This window comes from Girardinichthys multiradiatus, chromosome 22 (genome assembly GCF_021462225.1).
Source record: "Girardinichthys multiradiatus isolate DD_20200921_A chromosome 22, DD_fGirMul_XY1, whole genome shotgun sequence".
Lineage (NCBI taxonomy): Eukaryota > Metazoa > Chordata > Actinopteri > Cyprinodontiformes > Goodeidae > Girardinichthys > Girardinichthys multiradiatus.
In genome coordinates, this window is record NC_061814.1 from 42,725,464 (window position 1) to 42,749,129 (window position 23,666).

The 23,666-nt window shown below is 40.7% G+C and overlaps 1 protein-coding gene across 1 annotated transcript in view; it reads right to left on the reverse strand.

Moving 5' to 3' along the window:
* Positions 1-23,666, reverse strand: part of LOC124858957 (cadherin-23-like) — a 191,272-nt gene that overhangs the window by 108,390 nt on the left and 59,216 nt on the right. The gene's annotated exons all lie outside the window — the stretch shown is intronic.

A 23,666-nucleotide genomic window follows, 5' to 3' on the forward strand; every position in this document is an offset into this window, starting at 1 on the left:
GAGAGGTGTGCGGTAAGACTGGACTGTTAAAATAACCTCATGGTGAAATCCCCATGTTCCTTTGTCTCCAATATCACTGTCGCTAGCTTACCGCCAAAAGTTTTATAACGCTTTGTCTGCTCAGGAGTTGGGGGAGGTTTTATGAGTCAGAATAACTGAGTTACAGTTGGAGCTGCGGCCCCCACTCTCCACTCACCACCACACCCCTTTTCCATATTCTCATTCCTTCTTTTGCCATAACTGCTGGTTGATTCAATACACACCCACTGCTGTTTGCTTTATTTTTGCTTAGTTAGATGTGTTACCCTTGTTATGTAGAATTATGCATGTTGAGTAGGTGAAGATTAATAAATATTCACATAGATAAAAAGAGAGCGTTTTGTGTTCATTGTGTGCAAAAGTGATTCGTCAGTCAAGATAAGGTCAAAAGTTCCACACGTTCGACAGAAACGGTCGATTAAACAGTGACATCTCCGGCAATAGTTATTAATTATTACGGAGTCTTTAACAGTTGTAATTGTCAAAGGCGTTGAGCCACAATTACAACACCAGAAACATCTCTGATCTCGATTCATAATTGAGGATTTTGGTTAAGAAGTTGTTTTTGTCAGGCTATGATTTTTAATTAGAATCATTGATCAAGATTAATCAATCAATAATCATAACTCACAACATATGGCGTCCCTTTGACGAGCCTTAAAAAGACAGACATCAAATCACTGTTGCACAGAATAAACAATTGTGATCTCCGTTAAGTAGACGTTTTATTGTGAGACTTTTGAGTTTCGCACAGAACGTTTGTGAATTAGGGGATATTTTGACTAGGGTTTGCTCAGTTCTATTATCTTTCAGAGGTGTTTGTTGTGGATGCAAGGTGAAAGTTGGTTTAACTTGTGGAAAAGTTAATTTCCAGTCGCCAGCCTGCTGCATTCAGCTGCAGAAAACCAGCGCTGATAAGCAGCAGACCTGCCCCAGTGTCCGCTGGGCGTGATTACAGTTGTGACCAACATTCTCCCAGTCAGGTAGAGAACAACACCTACATCTGGTGGCCATTTAATAAATTACAGATTGCAGCTGGATTTCCCAAACCGCAGACCTGCACTCAGGACCATCTGGTGGTCACAAGTGCAAATTGCATTTCCTACTTTGATTTTTTTTTAATCACTCAATTCCTTAACACAGGCAGATAATTTCATCACCTATGACCAAAAGGGCATAACGTAATGTTGAAAGTTGAAGTTACACATCATTCATTACCACTTTTGGATAACATTTAAGCGTTTTGCTGGGTTTTATTGTGTGAAGCATGTTTTGATCTGACTCATAAAACTAACTTAGTTGTCTAACAGGAAGGTAGGTGATCCATAAAGGGTTATTTCAACATTCTTTCTCTTCTTCTTTTTTCCCCTTTTTGTGTGTTTGCTTGATTACCCCCATTAAAGCATAGACTTGGGTAAGCCACAATTTGAACGGTCAAACCTGTGTGCCCATTTTAAGCAAACCCGTACACCTGGAAGATACATGTATGAATCAGACAGGTTGCTGAATAGCTTAGCCTGTTGTGTGCGGCTAATTAATTTTAGCAATCCTTTAATCACTGAACAGTTCAGCCTGTTGTGTGCTGCTAATTAATTTTAGCAATCCTTTAATCACTGAACAGTTCAGCCTGTTGTGTGCTGCTAATTAATTTTAGCAATCCTTTAATCACTGAACAGTTCAGCCTGTTGTGTGCTGCTAATTTCTTTAGTGGTGGTACATAGATAAACAGTTTTGTGTGTTTGCATTGTGCATTTTGGGCCAAAGATGGAGGGAACATCCCAGACTGCAGCTGGAGATGTGTGTATGGTGGAGGACCCCATAGGAATGCAGGCACAAGAGGTGATTGGGTCATTGATTCTGTTGTCCCCAGAGGAGCGTAAAGGCCTCAATGATTATGGCATTGAGCAATGTGAAGCCAGGATTCAGGAGTTGCTCCAAGTCATTAAAAACCCACCAAAGGACAGACGGGTCTCAGATGTGTTAGGAAAGCTCACTCTGTTGTATCAGCGAAGGTTAATGTTGGAAGTTGACCAGCGTGTTAAACTGCAGTTCGAGCTGAATGATACTTTGCAGACAGTGGATGTCCTGTGAGGGGAAATAACAGAAGTTGGAAATAGATTGGAAGCAATAGAGGGTTGCCATGCCCCCCTGAAAGAATAGGGGGACGAACCAAAACCCACCCCACAGTTTGAAACCTTTGGAGGTAAGCCACACCTGTGGAACCCTGAGAGAATCTGCAGGTCAGATCTGGAGGATGTAGAAGCTGCTCTCCAGAGATTACCTTTCCAGGCTCATAGGGTTCCCCATACATCAACTGAGGCAAGAACCGGTGTGAGTAGTCAGAATAAGTTCAGTGGTGCGGTGCCCCACCCCACTGCAATCAGCAGCCATGAACGGTACCTGGCTGGGGACCCAGCAGGTGTAAATAGTTCACAGTTCAGATGCGAGCAGTCTTCAAACTTGACTCGCAGTACGGTCCTCTATGATCCCTCACCCCTGCCAAGGCGACAGGAGAGCCACCCCTGGGATTAAGGTGGTTCCTACCGCCCTCAACCGCTGCCCAGGACCCGAGTCCGGGAAGCACAGGGCCCACCATTGTACCGGGAACAGCCTCCACTGCCTCCTCCGAGGATTAGGCGTGATGCACTGAAACACCCTGAGTGCAGCCGGAGTGAACTCTCCAATGATGACTCAGATGGGCCGGGACCAATCCCTGAGAGTGTATTGCACACCCGCCAGCTTGAGTCCCTTGCCAAAGACATAGAGCGTTTCGAACCTAATAATGCAGAATCAAACATTGATGATTATCTTAGGGAAGTTGAACGCTGTCTTCTAGATTTGTACTGCCCATCAGCACGGGAAAAACTGAAGCTCATCTGGAAGACAACATCCAGGAGCATCCATGTTTTCATGGAGAGCCTGATACCCGCAGTCCGAGACCGTTATTCAACCCTTTGCGAAGCTTTAAGGGAAGAATATTCTATGTACACGGACCGGGCTTCCGCCACACTTGGTGCTTTCACTATCCAGCAAAAAAAAAGCGAAGCACCCAGGGAGTATTACCGGCGCTTGAGAGCCGTTTACTTCCAAGGACGCAATGCGCCCGGCATTGAGGAGGAACATGCTTTTAAATCCCTGTTCCTCCACAACCTTCATGAAAGTGTGCGATACGATGTTACTATGTATTGCAGAACCATGGCCATGAGCATGCAAGAGATCCGCAAATCTCCAATGTGCTGTGCTGATGTATGGAAGCCGCTGCGCTCCCAGCTCTGTGCGTGTTTTGTGAAGTAGTGAACACCTGAGAGGTGCGCGGTAAGTAAGACTGGACTCTTAAAATAACCTCATGGTGAAATCCCCATGTTCCTTTGTCTCCAATATCACTGTCGCTAGCTTACCGCCAAAAGTTTTATAACGCTTTGTCTGCTCAGGAGTTGGGGGGGGGTTTATGAGTCAGAATAACTGAGTTACAATTGGAGCTGCGGCCCCCACTCTCCACTCACCACCACACCCCTTTTCCATATTCTCATTCCTTCTTTTGCCATAACTGCTGGTTGATTCAATACACACCCACTGCTGTTTGCTTTATTTTTGCTTAGTTAGATGTGTTACCCTTGTTATGTAAAATTTTGCATGTTGAGTAGGTGAAGATTAATAAATATTCACATAGATAAAAAGAGAGCGTTTTGTGATCATTGTGTGCAAAAGTTATTCGTCAGTCAAGATAAGGTTAAAAGTTCCACGCGTTTCGACAGAAATGGTCGATTAAACAGTGACATCTCCGGTAATAGTTATTAATTATTACGGAGTATTTAACAGTTGTAATTGTCAAAGGCGTTGAGCCACAATTACAACACCAGAAACATCTCTGATCTCGATTCATAAATGAGGATTTTGGTTAAGAAGTTGATTTTGTCAGGCTATGATCTTTAATTTGAATCATTGATCAAGATTAATCAATCAATAATCATAACTCACAACACCCTCATACTGAGCATACAAGCGTGGCTACAGAAGCAAACTGTGTTCTAGAGAGTTCCCAGCAGATACCCTGTCTCTACAACGCAGAGAGGAGCAGTTTTTCCCGGCCTGAAAGAACGACAAAGGTACCGCAACACAGCACACCGCTCTGCGTGCTGTTCAGCCTGGGCCGGCAGAACGAGCAGCCAAACCCCACAGCTACAGAGGTTAGCTGCAAGTTGACCCCTTGTTCACCGTGGATGCTTTCCTCAACTTCATCGCCCTGGATAACTTCTCCACAGCACGGTTCATGTAAGAGGTAAACATTCCTGGTTTAATTTCACTTGTCATACCAATATCTGGTTACTGCCAGACTTGCAGAATCAAGAAATTACCTAAACAGAACCTGTCTGACAACATGAAATAAGCTAAATGCATCATGCATAATTTTGTCCAAAATTATAAAACACATCCAGTATTTCTAGAAAAGCATACAAAGCATACATTTAACAGAAAAACTATGTATTTTCACATTACGTTTTCCTAAATTGTACAAACACTGACCCCTGAAATGTACTGTGATACAAATAGAACAAGTCTGAGAACTTATTGTAAAAGCTTAGGTCCAGACTCTAGCGAAACAAATTTTGATGGCGGGTCTACAGTGAACAACGGCTAGGGGTCAGCATATTAACCCATGCCTGCGTACTGCACTTCCCACTCACTGCTCCGTTATTGTTCTTTCTCTGCTTCACAATGAGGGGAAGGTAACTGCAACTGAAAAAGGACAGAGGAGACTCAGAGGAGGGTTTGCCGCCCAGCAAAGAGAGCAGAGCCTTGGGTGATTAGTCTGGACTGAGGCCAAAGGCACGGAAAAAATAGCATGGGGGCAAAAACTACAGCTGATTTTATTCTGTTTTATATTTGCCCTTTAGGAGAAAAATGAGTCTGTAGTTAATTTACAATTTCTACATTACTTAGGGGTTCGAGACGAAACCTATAATTTAGAGAACTTGCAAAATAATGCAGGTATATGAATTATTTCACACTTTGTGACATAACCGAAACCTTAAAGTATTTTTTTTACAAAGAAACCTGGAAAATATGCTGTGCATAGTTCAGTCTCCGAGTCAATAATTTCTAGTTCCACCTTTTACTCCTATTACAAATGTACATTTTTGTCCCTTCCATCTTTGTGCATCTAGAGACTGAATTTTCTGCCCATTCTTCTTCGCAAAGTAGCTCAACCTCCTTAAGAATGGATGGAGACCAGCTGTGAATATCAGTTTTCAAGTCTTTTCAAAGATTCCTAATTGGATGTAGGTCTGGACTTTGACTGGGCGATTCTAACACATGAATATGCTTTGAGCAGCATGATGCTGCCACCACCATGTTTCACCACAAGGATGGTATTCTCAGAAGGACGTCACACAAATAATTTTCCATGTAGGCCAATAATTTCAAATTTGTAATTTTTTGACCGGAGCACCATATTCCACATATTGCTGTCTCATACATGATTTTTAGTAAACTGCAGACACAACTTCTTATTTTTTTAGGAATGTCTTTCTCTTGCCACTCTTTACTTAAGGTTGGTTTTGTGGAGGGCATAACTAAAAGTTATTCTTGGAACAGATTGTCCAGCCTGAGCTGGGGAACCTCACCTCCAAAGTTCTAATGGGCGTCATGGCTGCTTCTCTAGTTAATGTTCTTCTTAGTTGGCCTGAAATGAACAACCATTTCCATTTTCAAATGCTTGTCTTCCATGAGAAGTGGCCTTTATAAAGCGATTATTTGCACTGGATTTTATTCAGCAGTGTTAAAGTAACAGGGGTTAAATACAAATTCACACCAAACCTTTTAGATCCTAATAATGCATTGATTGCTCATTGCTTTCCACAGTTCAAAACAGTTCTCAACCCCTCAATTTCTAAGACAGGTTGCTGTTTGGAAAATGATACCTGTGAATATAACCCTGTCTGACCTCTAGAATCCCTATGTGACTGCTTGTCAACTTGCCTGGCAATTTATGAACATTAACTCCATTGCACACAGACAAATATTGGATTTTGGACCAGGGAGGATGCAGTCCAATATGCACCTGTGAAATCCCAGCTACAGGAACCACAGCATACAGTATAAAAAAGTCAGAAAACAAAACATCAAAGGTTACTAGAAATTTGTCTGTTGGGGGTGTTCTATGATTGGTTCTTTTGTATGTTTGTATGTTTTATTAGGTATACCAGGTACAACACAAATAATGAATCAGCCAATCGCATGGTAGCAACTTAATGCATTTCTAGCCATCTAGACATTGTCAGGATGACATGCTGAAGCTTAAACTGGGTATCAAAATTTGGGAAACATTTGATTTTTGTCACTTTAAAAGAGGCTTCATTGTTGGGGCCATATGGGCTGGTCTGAGTATTGCAGAAACTGCGGAACTACTGGGATTTACACATACAACCATCTCTCAGGTTTACAGAGGATAGTCCGAAAAAGAGAAAATGTCCAGTGAGTAGGTGTTTGGATCGAACATCCTTGTTTATTTTAGACAAGAATGGACAAACTGGTTGGTGCTGACAGATAGTAGCTCAAAAACCCATGCGTTAAGCAAACAATTATCTTTGACTGTACGAGATAAAAACATTTATAGACTACAGCAGCAGAAGACCAAACTGGACACCACTCTTGTCAGCAAGGAATAGGAAGCGCAGGCTACAATTAACACAGGCTCACAGAATTGAAAAAAATAAGTTAGAAAAATGTTGCCTTGTCTGTTCAGCTTTGATATTCAAATAGGGTCAGAATTTGGTGGAAACGTCATGGATCCATCTGGCCTTGAAACAATGGTTCAGGTAGTGGTGGTGTATTCGTTTGAGGGACATTTTCTTGGAACACTTTGGGCACCTTAGTATCAATTGATCTTTTTTTAATGATTGTTGCTGCTCATGTCCATCCCTTTATGACCACAGTGTATCAATGCCTTGATAGTTACTTTCAGCTGGATAATCGTCCATGTCAAAAAGCTCAAATAAACTCAAACTGGTTTCTTGAACATGACCTTGAGGTCACTTCAGTGTCCTACACAGTCACCAGATTTCAACCCAATAGAGCACATCTGGGATGTGGTGGAACGACAGCTTCACGTGATGGATGTGGAGGCAAGAAATATACAGCAACTGTGTGACATCATGTCAATAAGGATCAAAATCTCTGAGGAATGTTACCAACACCCTAATCAATCTACATCTAAAATTATTAAGGCTTTTCTAATGGCAACATGAGGTCCAACCCTGCGCTAGCAAGGTGTACCTGACAACGTGTGTACACCACCAACTTTATCAACAATTCTATTTTGGTAGAATGAGAAACATCACTTGCAGCATTTTAATTATGAAGCTCACAAACGTTTCTAGAGGAGAAGATAACACCACAATTACCTAACCTTTGTAAGCTTTGTCGAGCCAGACAGATGGCTACAAATCCAAATCTTCTGATTGCGAACAATACGTTTGATAAATGCAGTACAATAGCTAAGTGTTTGTGTAAAAAATAGCTTAGGATTAGTTTTAGAATGGCGTTGATACGACTTTGAAGTAACACCACATTGATTTTGCTATTTGGCACTATTATGGATTTTCTTATCAAAGTGGGAGAGAAATCAACTCATTAACAATTAGAAAGACCAGACTTTGTCTTTATAAATTTATTCAAAGGCATTTCAGCGTTTGAAGACCCTGTCACTGAGCTAAGTCAGTGAAGTAGAGCCCAGAACAAGAGTTTACAGACAGTATTTAAACAGTATGTGGGTGTTACCCCAACTTAAAAGAGTTTTAGAATTATGATCCCCAGACCCTCCCCGGGTCAGAGGTAACAAAGTTATTTATGAAGGCACCCATCTACCATCCCTTGGGATATAACACTTCAGGGAGTGTTAACCATAAACTCTCCTGATAATGAATTTACACACCAACTCCTCTAGGGTAACAAAACACAGAGGTCAGAGAAGAGAGAGGTAAAGGGAAGTTCAGAGTATTAAAAAGAATTTTCCACAACAGGCACCATATTGACGATTCCTTTAGATAACAAGATAGTTTGGCAAACAAACAACAACTATGCTTCTTCAGGCATATTTTGTGTAATTTTAAAGAATTTTCAGCTTTCAGCCATTTTCAGCTATTTCATCTAGTGAAATTGCACCAAAGAGTTGCTGTTGTAAGAGTAAAATTTAGGGTTGTGAGTCATTTCGAGAAATACATGATGTGAAATAAACAAATGACTGTACCACACAATATTCCATTCTTACATTGACATAGATTTTTTTTTTTATGAGACTGGTTTTAAATAAATATTAAAATATGTTCAGAGACTTAATGCTGACAGTGGTAGAAAAAAATAAATGCTCTGATTAATAGTCTGATTTAATGTTTTCTATTTTTTTGCTTGTTCCAGATGGCCAAGCCACAACATTTCAGCAAAATGGTTATGAATTAGATTTTTTCCACTTGGTTATGAATGAACCTTTTCTTCCTTAGTCCCAAACTGGGGCACACATAGATCATGAACTCAGGAAGACAATAAAAGGATCAATAAGGAGGACTCTCATCTTTGTAATACACTCAATGTGATAATCGTTTAGTAACTGCCTGAGTCAAGTTGCTTATTAGCACTACAAGAGCATCATTGCAAGACAAACATAGCTTACATGATAAAGGCCTGTCACTGTGTGTTCTCCAGCACTGGAAACAAGCTGACACAATGTTTTAAACTAGCTTGCAGAGAATGGCATGAAGTCGATGTTGAATATTTGTTGGAGGCAGAGGTAACATACATCATGGAACAGACCCACACAGTGAGGGCAGCGTGCCTCTAAATTGCTTTGTCAGCTTCAGTGGCCTGACTAGAATGCCAATCTACACCAACAGCCGCGCCTTAGCTGCACCACTGGGCACCGGCAAACAGTGACCAATGCATAAATACACACACCTGTTAATACACACATTTAAGGTGAATGAGCACCATAGCCATTTGTCAATGCCAATCTCTGCACGCATACAGTGGAGACAGTGTTTGACTGCAGATCTTTCCAACGAAGTTTAACTTTCTTTTCAACCACAACATGTGAAGCTTTAGTTGAAGGGGATTTTTTTAGGTCCAAGCATAATGTTGTGAAAAACCTAAGCCTGACAGACTTATAGTTTGAGTTTTGTGACTAACAAAATCCTTACAATAACGTTTTGACAGCCGCATTACTGTAAGCAGTTAAATTCTCACAACATTTGAACTGAACCCGTCGAGAAAAATAAGACTGGTAGAATCAGTTGACCTGTCTCCCTGACGTCTGTGGTCATGACTCCTTTGAGCGTCTGGTGTTAAAGCATCTGAAGGGCATCACTGGGCAAACAGGTCAGCAGATGATGCAGTCAGTTTGAGACTACACTTCATCCTACACCACCTTGACAATGCAGGGACGTACACCAGGATCCTGTTTGTGGACTTCAGCTCAGCCTTCAACACCATCAACCAAGGCATCCTCCACCAGAAGCTCACCCAGCTCACAGTGCCGGCCACCACCTGTCAGTGAATCACCAGCTTCCTGACTGGCTGGCAGCAGCAGGTGAGACTGGGAAGCATCCTCTCCTGCACAAGAACCTTCAGCACCAGCTGGTCATCTTCTAGACTGCCATTGTTCACTCTGTCCTGTGCACATCTAGCACTGCGTGGTTTGGCTCATCCACAAAACAAGACATGTCCAGACTGCAATGAGCAATCAAACGTTTGCCACTGCCGTGAATTACAGACGGACTGGGATGACCACAGAGCATTTTTTAATCCTCCAAATGGTGCCAGTTTTTTAGGTCTCTTGTCTTCTGCTGTCAGGCAACAGTTCTCATGACCTCCTCCTTCATCCTTCCCCCTCTTCACTGCAAAAATCGCCATATAAATCTTTATTTCACAAACCATCACTAATTTTGTCCTGGCTGTCTTCAGCTATGTTCTTGACTACTTTGTGCTAGATTTTTCTTTCATTCTTTTTTACATATTTCTCGGATTGATATAAATGCAATTGTCAGAAGCTACAAGCCTGAACCCAACTAAAATGGAAAAATTGTAAAAATAATGACATATGCCCTTAAAGAGAGGGAGTGTATTTCCACGTAGTGACTAACTGGTCTCAGTGGGAGAGGAATTATAACCCTATGCTAATTGCTGAAGGAACGCATTCTCAAGTGATCTGCCAGGACATTGTGATTAGACCCCTAGGGGTAAAAAATTGCTGCACACGCAAACATTCAAGAAAACTTTGCACATCGATTTGATATTCAAAGTTTTTGTATAGTTGTTTTTTCATACATGTGTTAATGTGTAGGTATTTCAGGCTTGAATTTCAAGAAGGAATAACGTAAGACTTTGTATGTGTGGTGCTAAGTGTTTGAGTTTGAATCTCTGATATGGGACTCCCGGGGCTTAGCCATGCTCTCACATTACCAACAGTACTGGACTGGAAAATGAGAAAACATGCCATGATTTTGTCTAAAGCAGTCCGTACAGTTGAATGCACTCACTCACACACACACACACACACACACACACATCCGTGTTTTTTCGGTTACTTCCATTGACTTCCATTCATTTTCCTTGATTTATAGTGCCTAACCCTGACCCTAACACTAACCCTAACCCTAACCAGTTAATACTTAACCCTAACCCTAACAATAACTCAATTCATACCCTAGTCCTAAACCTAACCCCTGTCCCAAGAACAGAATTTGAAAAAGTGAGGACCAGGAAAATGTCCTCACTTTGTCAAAATGGCCTCACTTTGCGATAAAAATACGAAAAATGGTTCTCACTCAGCAACAAGTACAAGAACACACACACACACACACACACACACACACACACACACACACACACACACACACTCACACTCACACACACTAAGCCTAAGCAACTATTATTTCCCCAAAATATTATGAACCAAAATAGCTTCAATAGTCATTCTTTCAATTACAAGATAAAAGTAATTTCAATGAATTCCTACTATTAAAGAATTGGAGCATTACCAAAGACATCTCCAAAACGGATGCGATTGTGATTGATTGATAAAAAAGACATTCAAATTCTTGCGACATAATCAGTGAAGTGAAAATTCATTTCATTATTAAGATTCCCTCCTCGACTTAAACAGAGGGAAGGATTAAGTGTGGTGACATGGAGGAAAACGGAACCAAGAGGTTAAAATGGGAGCAACCGAGTGTCTTGAATAGTAAAGTAGAAATTGTCTAGTTATTTATGGGGACTGAACAAAAGAACAGGAGAAATCAGGATTCTGATCAAATGAGCTCAATGGGTTTATGACAAGTTAGTAAAAATGATTTTCTTTAAGTAATGATCGTCTGTGGACAGCACCAAGTGTCATAGCTATGCCTAAGCTGGTGACGACTGTTTGTGACAACAGTACGGGGGCGCTGGAACATTCAAGTAATGTGATATGGCATGCAGCCAGTGCTCAGAGTCTTGGGGCTAAGATTTTGCATTTTTTGATAAATGTACAAAAATTAGTGTCACTTTTAAGGATGAGGCCTCTAGGCAAATCATGTTAATGACGAGATTTATTATTGTCTTAAAACTATATTATTCAAGTTCTAACTCTGCTGCAGTGTCTTGCCTGCGCTCCTGCTCATCGGTGCACTGAAACATCCCTCAGTGTGTGACAGCTATCAGTGCAGATGCATGTTTTCTGTACATTATGTGCATCGATGATAGCCGTGGGGCAGTTTTCTCCTTGCCAACAAGCAGCATTTGGTGAAAACTAAAGCAGTTCAATCAAAAGTTTCTCCTCAGAAATATTCAAGGCTAAATACTTGTAGATGTAAGATGCGTCATTTTGTGCCCATAGATCAAAGTAGTTGACCCAGCATGCATAACAGACTTCAACTCTTTATAAAGGAATCTCAATGCCTGAAGTTTTTAAAGCAAGAACACAGAACCACACACTCTACATAGAAAGAGAATCAAATGAGATTATTACTGTAAAATATTGAACATAATTTGCAACCAATCATTCGTCTACCGTAAAAACTTTAAAGAAAAACACCAGAATAGGATGAAGGTGAAGGATAAAAAACTAATTATTATATATGATGCTGATAGTTTTCCTACCTTATGTTAAATGACAATCTTGGATATGATGAGTGTCTGGTATTTACTCCCTCCCAGATTGGTTACACTAAATAATCCAACTGTATATACTTCGACTAACATGGATCACGTGCCTACTACACTAAGTTGGCAGCAGCACCAACAAAAACGGGACATGAGTCTTTATTAGAAGGCAAGTAAATTTAATTCTTCAGTGTGGTATAGTGCTCAGACCAGAATGCCAAAATCTAATCTCATTTTGTTGAAACCATATCAGAACTAGATAACATAATCACAGTTTATCACTGTAGGAAACTAAAACAGTTTGGTTTTGAAAAAAAATAGTTTTGATAAAAACTTCTCTCTTACTAAATTGCCAACGTTTTTTGTGGTGGATGGGTTTCAACACCCAGATGGTCATTGGGAGTATGTTCTGAAAAACATCCACCTATAAAAATCTAAGGACAGCCATAATTGGCTGCTATGGGTAGGAACCTGGAATCAGAATCAGCTTTATTGCCAAGTTCGTACATAAAAACAAGGAATTTGATTCCGGTACACTTTGCTCTTTGGTTTTGTTTTTGTATTACAGAATATACATATTTACAATGTACAATATACACATATATAATAAGAGAAGAGCACACTTGGCATCTTAGTCTGGCTAGAGGCCTGCAAAAGTCGCCTCACTAACAAGAATAGGACCTGGAGCTGGTGTGGGAGGTCAAACAAACTAGACAAACTAGACAAATATGGACTTAAGTGCAAACACAGTGTCTCCAGTAGCCAACACTTGATGGATTGTGGCTTTGTCTGTGGTAAAGCGGGTGCTGTTTCATTGTGATGGGGTAAAAAAGGAGCTGAGCTGAAAGGCAAAGCTTTTCATTTGGTAGTCCATCTCTGTTTAAATCCTCATCTGTGGTCTGAGATGTGGATCATGACCAAGGGAATGAGATGCTGGAGAAAATTGGCTGAATCTAGCCTCTTTCAAAGAGTGGCTAGTGTCTGCATCAGAGACAGTGAGGAGCTCCATCATCCAGAATAGTTTGGGTCAGAGCTCCTGCTGCATCACAATGAAAGAAGTTAGTCGAGGTTGTTTAGACATCTAAATAAGAAAAATACTGGAAGACTCTCTTTGGAGGGGACGTTTCACTGGGAGGAGATTCTGTAACAGACACAAAGCTCACTAGAGTGACGATCATCTCTGGCCCGAGAACTCATTGGGATCCCATGACAGAGTGAGAGAGAGAGAGAAAGTATGGATGTATGGATGGACTGATGATCCACTGCAATATGTAAAAAAGAAAAACATGCTGATATCAACCAAAGGCCTTTTAGGGCTGTAAAGAATTACATTTTTATTAAAAACAGGTCAGGTATAATGTTTTTTAAATATCAGAGGAGATGCAATCTGATCAGTTTTCTGTTTGGACAGAGTGCACAGTTTCATTACCTACTTGGAGACTTCTGAGTGCTTTCTGCATCAATCCGCAATCTTTAGGTCACTTCTTACAAAACAATTACAGTTACTGATTCCTGACCTCTCAAATGGAAGTGTTACTCTATCTGTAGGCCTATCGTGTGAAAAGTCAATTTTGTTTGAAAGCATTTGTGATAAATCTTGTCTTCAAATATAATGTTTAGACTTTTAATTTACACATTTCCCAGCAGCTTGCTGGAAGAATAGACTACATTGCAAAAAATACATAATGATTTGAATATTTATTTAAGGAAAGCAGATCACCAGATAAGAGTGCAGGTTAATTAGAATATCATTGAAAAGATCATTTATTTCAGTAATCCAGTTAAAGTAAAACTCATATAGATTCATTACACACTGTGGGATACATTTCAGTCGTTGATTTCTGTGCATTTTGTTGATTACGGCTTACAGCAAAGAACAAAACAATAAAAAAAAAAAAAAAAAAATTCCTAATTACCGTATTTTCCGCACTATAAGGCGCACCGGATTATAAGGCGCACCTTCAATGAATGGCCTATTTTAGAACTTTTTTCATATATAGGGCGCACCGGATTATAAGGCGCATAGAATAGAAGCTACTACAGTCAAACGTTTGACTGGGGTTGCATTATGCATCCACTAGATGGAGCTGTGCTAAAGAGAATGTCAACAAAACAGTCAGATACGTCAGTCAGTCAAACTTTATTAATACACTACAAACCAGCGTTCTGATAACTCCATTCACTCTCATGGTAAGGTCTCCTCTACATAGAATTCTATTGAATAGAGCCAACCGCACGTTAGGAATGCATTGGAGTCTATGAAGTTGAAGTTGAAATCAAACGTTAGTTAAAACGTGAAAGGGAACTTTTCCCTGATTCAGTAAACACGTAAAAGAAACAGTTTGATGCACTAAATCAAACGTTAGTACTGTTAACCTTTCCTGTTCCTGTCCCCTGACTGTAGTCTGATGACACAGGGGAGACGCTTTCTCCAGGGCCTAAGTTACTAGTTTCCTCGGGGTTAACTCCCTCACTCATACGTTGCTGAGTTGAGCATGAAGAAACAGCATCAAAACACTGAGTTGTTGACGAGATTCGGGGTTCTTTTTAATGACTTTGCAGCACGTAAAAACACAGGGCTTACAGACTCGTACACCGCTGCTCCGGTCGTCGTCTCTACCCACCCCACACACACAATAATACCGACGTCACTCCTTCACTCTTGATTCTCAGCTACGGCAGCACACAGCGCCACCTCTGTCCGGAGGAGTAACGTCAACATCTTCTATACACACACACGAAACATACACCCCACACACTGAGCTTCTAATCACATATAGTTCAGGCAATTCCTGCAACAGTACATTCAAAAGTTATACACACACAAGTGGTGTTGGACTAGGAGTAAGCACAGTACAGGTGTTTACCGCTATTACTTCGGCGACGCCCCTGACTACGGTAGCCGTAATGCTGCAAGCGGTGCGGCTTTGTAGTTTACCAGTCGTACTGAAACATTTTGACAGAGCGCCGTGTACAACCAGTATGGATCAACCAATTAACCAATTGATCCATATATAAGGCGCTCCGGATTACAAGGCGCACTGTCATTTTTTGAAAAAATTAAAGGTTTTTAAGTGCGCCTTATAGTGCGGAAAATACGGTAATATTCCTAAATTAAAATAGTCATAAGGCAAATAAAATGGGTTTTAAAAGCAGAAATATGGGCCTTTTGACTGTATAATACTGTATAATACGGTATAATATATGTACTCCATACTTGGTCTGGGCTTCTTTTGCAATAATGTTTGCATCAGTGCAGCGTAGCATGGAGAAGACCAGCCTATGGCATTGCTGGGGTGTTGAGGAAGCCCAGGCTGCTTTATGGTAACCTTCATCTTGTTTATCATCATTGGCTCTGATGTCTCTCATCTTCACAATACTGTATAGTTTCTCTGTTATGTTTGGATCAGACCAGACTACTGAGCAAGTCCAGTCCAAACTCTCCTTCGCTCAGATAAGAAGCTTCTAACATTGTCTCTAGTTTAGGAGTGGCTTAACAAGGGGTTGCAACAGTTATTGCCTGTGCCCTGCACACATCTTTGTGGTGGCTCTTTGACCACACCTTTCCCTGCAGCCCAACTTTCCATTAGAATGGCTACATACAGCACCCTGAACTGTTAACTCAGCTTTTGGTGCGAACTCTGCTTGTGAACAGTGTTAATGGCTGTCTGCTAAAAAACTGTAAAGCCAGTTGATTATGTAGGCCAGAACATTGCCATAAAGTAACATTCATGTAATAAAAATGTATTTTTATTTGATTCATATAATATTCTAAGTCTGTGATTTTAAAGCTGTGGTCAGCATACATACAGTATTGTGCAACAGTTCTACGCAAGTGTGAAAAAAATGCTGTAAACAATGAATGCTTTCAAAAATGAAAGCGCTAATTATTTATACTCATCAATCAACAAAATGCAGTGAATGAACAAAGGAAAAATCTAAATCAAATCAATATTTGGTGTGAACACCCTTTGTCTTCAAAACAGTATAAATTCTTCTAGGTACACAGTTTTTGAAGGAACTCGGCTGGTAGGTTGTTCCAAACATGGAGAACTAACCTGTGGATGTAGGCTTCCTCACATCCTTTTGTCTCTTCATGTAATCCCAGACTCCATGATGTTGAGATCAGGGCTCTTCCATTAAATCTTGTTCTTCTTTACGCTGAAGATTGTTGTTCATGACTTTGACTGTATGTTTGGGTTTGTTCATTTAGCATTTTGTAAATTGATAAAAATTAACAATCATTTATATTTATGAAAGTGTTCTTTATTAAAATGTTTTCACACCTGCCTAAAACCTTTGCACAGTACTGTATATTATGCAAAACTAACAGACCCCAACACTCAAAACACAACATTACATCTAATGTATCTATTAAACAAGAGGAGGAGCAGTGTGGTTTTCTTCCCGGCCGTGGAACACTGGACCAGCTCTATACCCTCTACAGGGTGCTTGAGGGTTCATGAGAGTTTGCCCAACCGGTCCACATGTGTTTTGTGGACCTGGAGAAAGCATTCGACTGTGTCCCTCATGAAGCCTTGTGGGAGGTGCTCCAGGAGTATGGAATCGGGGGCCCTTTACTAGAGGTCATCCGATCTCTGTACAAGCGGAGCAGGAGTTTGGCTCGCATTGCCGGCACTAAGTCGAACCTGTTCCCGGTGCATGTTGGACTCCGCCAGGGCTGCCCTTTGTCACCGGTCCTGTTCATAACTTTTATGGACAGGATTTCTAGGCGCAGCCAAGGGCCGGAGGGGGTCTGGTTTGGGGACCAGAGGATTTTGTCTCTTCTTTTTGCAGATGACGTGGTCCTGCTGGCCCCTTCTAGCCAAGACCTACAGCATGCACTGGGGCAGTTCGCAGCCGAGTGTGAAGCGGCTGGGATGAAGATCAGCTCCTCCAAGTCCGAGGCCATGGTTCTCGACCGGAAAAGGGTGGCTTGTCCTCTTCACGTTGGAGGGGAGTTCCTGCCTCAAGTGGAGGAGTTTAAGTATCTCGGGGTCTTGTTCACTAGTGAGGGAAGAATGGAGCGGGAGATCGACAGATGGATCGGTGCGGCTGCCACAGTAATGGGGGCGCTGTGCCGGTCCGTTGTGGTGAAGAAAGAGCTGAGCCGAAAAGCGAATCTCTCGATTTACCAGTCGGTCTACGTTCCTACCCTCACCTATGGCCATGAACTTTGGGTCATGACCGAAAGAACAAGCGGCTGAAATGAGCTTCCTCCGTAGGGTGGCCGGGCACTCCCTTAGAGATAGGGTGAGGAGCTCGGCCATCCGGGAGGGGCTCGGAGTAGAGCCGCTGCTCCTCCACATTGAGAGGAGCCAGTTGAGGTGGCTCGGGCATCTATACCGGATGCCTCCTGGACGCCTTCCTCGGGAGGTGTTCCAGGCACGTCCCACCGGGAGGAGGCCCAGGGGACGGCCCAGGACACGCTGGAGGGACTATGTCTCTCGGTTGGCCTGGGAACGCCTTGGGCTCCCCCCGAAGGAGCTGGAGGAAGTGTCTGGGGAGAGGGACGTCTGGGCAGCTCTGCTGAGTCTGCTGCCCCTGCGACCCGGTCCCGGATAAAGCGGAAGACAACGAGTACGAGTATAATTTAATAACTGATAAAAATGATGTGTTCTACTTTATTAAGACGCATCTGTAAGAAACCACCTCTTACAGAACATATGTTATATGATATTTTGCCTAATTTCAGAGAGCAGGTATTACAAAAGTAATCTCTGTTTTTATTCAAATCTCAAATGTTGAATCTGATTTAATACTGCCAACTGGCTATAATTTGAAAATGGATCAGGTTTAAATAGTTCTTACATCAGTCTATGAGACTTATATTTCATAAGATGGTGAGCTCTGAAGTTGTAATCTTTCTCTATTGTTACTCTACAAACAAGAAGAACTTCTGACCATGCTGCGATCAGTGTTCCTGAGACTAATCTCTCTTCTTTGAGAGATTACATAGCAGTGCAGTGCAAAGAGCCTCAGAGCGTCTAATTGAAAAAGCAGTGGAAATCCCACTGACACCACACTAACAATTAGGGCTCCCAATGGAATTACAGGTATTAGGCTTGGTCATATTACAGCATGGCTGCTGATACGAGTTAGGAAGTAAGAGCATGGAATTAGAGCATCATGGTGTAGCAGTGCTGAAGGATAAAGATACAAGTGGAAAACCAGACAAGAGAAATAATCGCCTTTACAGCTTATCAGTGTGTCCAGGCAGGAAATGGCATCTGATCTCTTTGCTGTGTGATGCTTAAAGACAGCATGGATCCTCCCCTGTGAGACCTACCACACTGAACAGGGTTGGCCTGTATCACACTGTGGCATCGGCAGACACAGTGTTCACATTATGCAAGGAAGAAAAGGTGGTATGTGCCTGACATCAAACTTCAGACCTGTGCAGAATAATGATGTCATCATTAACACATCAAAATTATTTACAGCTTCATTCTGTAAGATTAAAATATAGTTTTTGATGCACATGAAGATGATGGAAGTAAAAGGAAGAAATAACAATCTATAGATGGAGAAGTCTTAGGAATAGATTAGTCAATTTGCATGTTGAAAAAAAGATAGCCCCCTACACACACAGATGCAATCAGCTAAGGGATGTCCTTTCATTCAACAAGATGCAAGGCTGACTTATGTTCTGCTTAATCTTACAATATTATTACAGCACAACAGATTAATGCATAACTGTAAAGTGGAGGGTAAATGATACATGGCTGTTTTACAACTAAAAAACCTACAAAGTGTGATTAATTTCTTTTCTGTCCAGTTTACTCGTTTACTACTGAGCTAAATTAGAACATATTCTCAGTTCAAATCCAACTACTCTTTACAGGTCTCAGAGGCTTGGTAGATAATCTTCATAAATAACAAGGAACACAGCAGACAGGTCATGAAGAAAGTTTTGGAAGGCTGATTTAAATCAGAGTTGGGCCATAAAACAATATATTAAGCTTTAAATATATTACAGAGCACTGCTAAATATAACATCTGAAAAAAACCTAGCTAGACACGGCCTCCTCCTAAACAGCCAGGGCAGGCAAGTAAAGCATTGATTAGCGAGGCATAGCTACATGGTATTTCTGGGGGAGCTGGAGAGATCCACAGCTCAGGTGAAAGAATCTCTTTACAGGATATCTAGTCCTGTACCTCACTACCCCTGACATTAATGAAGAGTGGCAAAAACAAAACAAAACAAAGTAAGATTGTTGAAACATCATAAAATTTGCCACAAGCCATGTGAGCACAGGAAACATTTTGAAAAAAGCGCTCTGGTCAGATGGGACCAAAATTTAATTTTCTGGCCCACCCTAAACAAAGCATCTCCACTGTGACACATGGTGGCATCATTCTCAGTGTGGCTCAGGCAAAGTCCAGTCCAGACCTAAATCCAACTCAAAATCTGTTGTAAGACTTGAAGAAATAATATTAGTAAAATAAATCTGAGAACCACGTAGCTTTTTTGCTGCCCTTCACAATTATGTATTCATGTATTCAGTATTTCTGTTAAGGCTTTGAGCAACGTGACCCCAGAATGCAGATGAGCAGGCAGTGTGATGGTAAGTGAAAAAGGATTTAATGACAAAAAAAAAAAAAACCTCACTCACAGCAGGAGGCAAGAACAAAACAACAAACGGCCAGGCGTAACAGGCATGGCATGATCAGAAAACAAGAAATGAGCATGATCTGAGAATGTTTCCACGAGGAGTAAACAGGACAGGTGTGTATATATGGAGTGTGACCAGGTGAAACAAGAAGACAGATTAACTAGGTGCAGGTGAACCGGATAACGTTAATTGAAAGAAGAACAAAACCTGAAACAAAACAGAGACTCTTGAACACAAACTAACAGAAACTAGAAAAACATGAAACAAAAGCATAACCAGATCCGAAAACCAAACTTGACAAAACATGAACAAGACGACAAAACTAAAGCATGACCAGGAAAATAAAGCAGAAACATGATTCAAAAATCTCACAAGAATAATAATAATAATAATAAACAGAAGAACTATTTAAAACCTTAACTGTGAAAAACATAAAGAAAAAACCCGAAACCAAAAAACCAAACAAACCCAAATCATAACAATTTCACATTAAATTACAAATACAAAACAGGCATCTGTGGGTTGAAGGGTATGAATACCTTTATAAAGTACTGTATATATGTAAATATGTCCAGACATGTGCATGTATTACTAAGGACTGAGTAGTACTTTCTGTGCTGCTGTTTTGTTCATCCTCTGGGCAGCTTGGAGTGGATGATGGCTGACATTTTGGGATTGTACTTTGCTGAAGCTGCAAGCCAAAATCCACTGCGGATATATTGGGGATTATCATTATTACTTCTAGCTAAAGCTCATGTCTGACATTGGTTTATCAGAAAGGAATAAAAAACAAAATGTGCATTTATGGTCTATACAACTTTTATAAAATGTGTGTTTGTTGGCTGTTGTGACAAAATACAACCCATTGTTATCTTTAAGAAAAATTTAAGTTTCCCTTTCGTTTCAGCTTTTTCTTCCAGCATTCATACATCTGTTCAATAATGGAACATAATCCTTTATCCCCTAATTTATTGTCAGGGTGTTTTAAGACAATAGGTTCAATTTGAATCATCCAAGTGTAAGGCTAGAAATTATACTTTGATGAGAAAAGGTAATTTATTATTCCCAACAGTAACCGGACTCATAGCAGTCAGAGGAAAAAAGACACAGTTAGTAGATATTTGATTCCCCAGAGACTTAGTCACTTCTCAGAAGAGATCCCTGAACACCTGGCAAATCTTTCTTCTATCTTCCATGAAGTCAATTATAAAAATTAGGCTTGAACAGATTATTAGTTTTCAAGACTAATTGTATTAACATAATCAGCAATTGATATATATATATATATATATACATATTACCTGATACCTGATTTGTATTTATTGTGTTTTTAGTTTAGGCTTCTAGATGGTTTTATCTTTAATACATTCTAAGGATTTAGTCTCCATTTAATGGCTTATTTTTTTTGTCAGGGTTGTAGGAGGCCTGGTGCCTATCTCCAACAGTCAATGGGCTGTGTCCTGTCAGTCAATTGCTATGTCCTGATGTTCACAACTCTATCTTAGGGTAAACAACCATGCATGCACACATCATGGCTTCAAGGGTCCAGGTGCATCACCCAGAGCCTGTGAAAAAGCTAGAAACTACATGCCTGGTGCATCATGAGCACCATAATGCAGACAGAATGTAGCCAGTTATGCTTGTTCATTTCATTTGCAGCAATTGTTAAACTCTTTGTAATTTAAATGAGTCAGATGTTGCATTTGTCTTAAAGTTTTATTTTGTGTGAATTGTATGTGATTCCAGGTTAATCTAGTAAATTAGTTTAAGCAGCATTCTCCTTTGTACTAGCAACCAGTTCCATCATGATCCAAACTTGCATTCCTCCAGACTTTCAAAGTCCTGTGCCAGAAAGAAAAACGCTGGCTTCCATTCTTGGAGAGATCCCCTACCTAGTTGGACAGCTGCTTGTACTAAGACTTAATCGTCATCCAAACTGGTGCTGGAATGAAACATCAATTTTATGGTTCTTATTAATTTTCCCATTTTAAATGTAGTTAAGAATTACAATTCAGAATTAGGCCATAAAATCCTAGCTTTTGAGAAATGTATTTAGGTTTCTGGTAAGTCTTAGATTTTTTAGCATTTTGAAATATTTGAGTGTTTGTATCCTGTTTCTTTTATTTTTATTGGTTAGAAATAATTAATTTTGCTGTTGTTTTATTTAACAATTGCAAGTTTTGATTTGATTAATTATATTAATTTTACATCGTTAACTGTACTTTTTACTTTAAGTAAATCCTCAGAAATTTACAGAGATGTCCTCTGACTTTTTGTAATGTAATAAAGATCACTGAAGGCAGAGGAAAAGTATATTGTGACAGTTAAACCCACATGTTTAAGTAAAGAACATGCAGTTTTCACATAGGAACAACATGACCTTCTGGCAAAGCAACAGTACTAACTAGCAAAACAGACACAAGAAGACCCATTGTGTAATTAGGTCCTCTCTGCAGCAAATGATGAGTGTTTTATCTCCAAAAAACATTTTTGGCCACAGTTATTGAAAACTAGTTCTGCAAGTGATGAACCATCTCAAAAGGTCAATATAATAACCATCAGTTAGACAGTTTAATATGTGACCACTAGGTTAGAAGTTTAAAAAGGGGCTTAACAAACCCCAAGGAGCACGGATTCACTCCTGCTTCATCCCCATCATAGCAAACAACTGCAACACTGGATGCAGAGCGCCATTCTATCACTTGTACACATCAAGGCCCTGATCCACCTCCTGATTAGAGCAGGGAGAGGAAATCCTCATCTTGAGTCCCACAATCATTAGTGTTGATCACAGCTGCAATTAAACTCTCGTTTATCTTAATTACTGAGCTAATGAGACGAGTCCCGCAGGAGCGAGTGGTGCTCTCCGAGGACACTCGGGGCGCGGAGCAGGAAAGCGCCATGCGGAGTCACACTTAAGTCTGCAAACAAGCACGCCCTGACTGCAACAGAACACAGGAGCCTGGATACATGGAGATATATGGATATTTCTGGGTGCGCAACAAACACAGGAAAACCAGTGCACACAGGCGCATGCAGACTGCAGCTGCTGGAACTCCTTTGCCTTTACCTCTGGCACCGCATCACCCTTCAACTTGCATTATCTATCAAAGGTATAATGATTTTATCAAGCCTTCATTGCGGTGCTATAACTCCTGATTTTGCAATGACTGGGAATACATCGCACCACCTAATTAATGTCTTTTTAATGCTCTTCTCCTCTAGAGCTTAACTCAGTCATTCAACTTTGCAATAAACACAACATAAACAACAATGTAACATGTGGCAGCAGACGGTAAGCCAGACCGAGTGGGTGAGTGCAGTAAATGAGAGCAGACGGTTTATGGTGACTTCAGTAAAGAAGGGATTGGGTGGTGGACAGGATTGAAGGACACTGTTGGAGCAAGAGGTTCATCTTATGGAAGTACAGTTAGAATAAAAAACAGTGCATGGCTTGTGTGAAAGGCTAGTAGAAGAAATGTTATTCTCTGCAGAGGACTTCAGTTTTCAAAGTGTCATATACATTAACCACAAGATTTCTGAAGCAACATCTCTTGGAAAGATGAGACCAAGTACAGCTGCTCATCCATAATGCATAGAATCATGTTTGGGGAAAACCAAACAGAGCACACTAGCACAAGAAGCACTACAAACAAGTAAAGCATAGAGTCGGAGGAGTGATGTTAGGCCTGTTTTTAGAAACTGGGCACGGCACCTTACAGCCATTAGGTTATCCATGATCCCTGAAGATCACAGTATTTTGGAGTCAATTGTAATGCTATCTTTCCACCAGCTCAGCTCAAGTTTGGCCCAAAGTGGCCCAAACATTACAGCAAATATACAAGAGAATGGCTGAAAATGGCTGTTGCTAAAGATTGT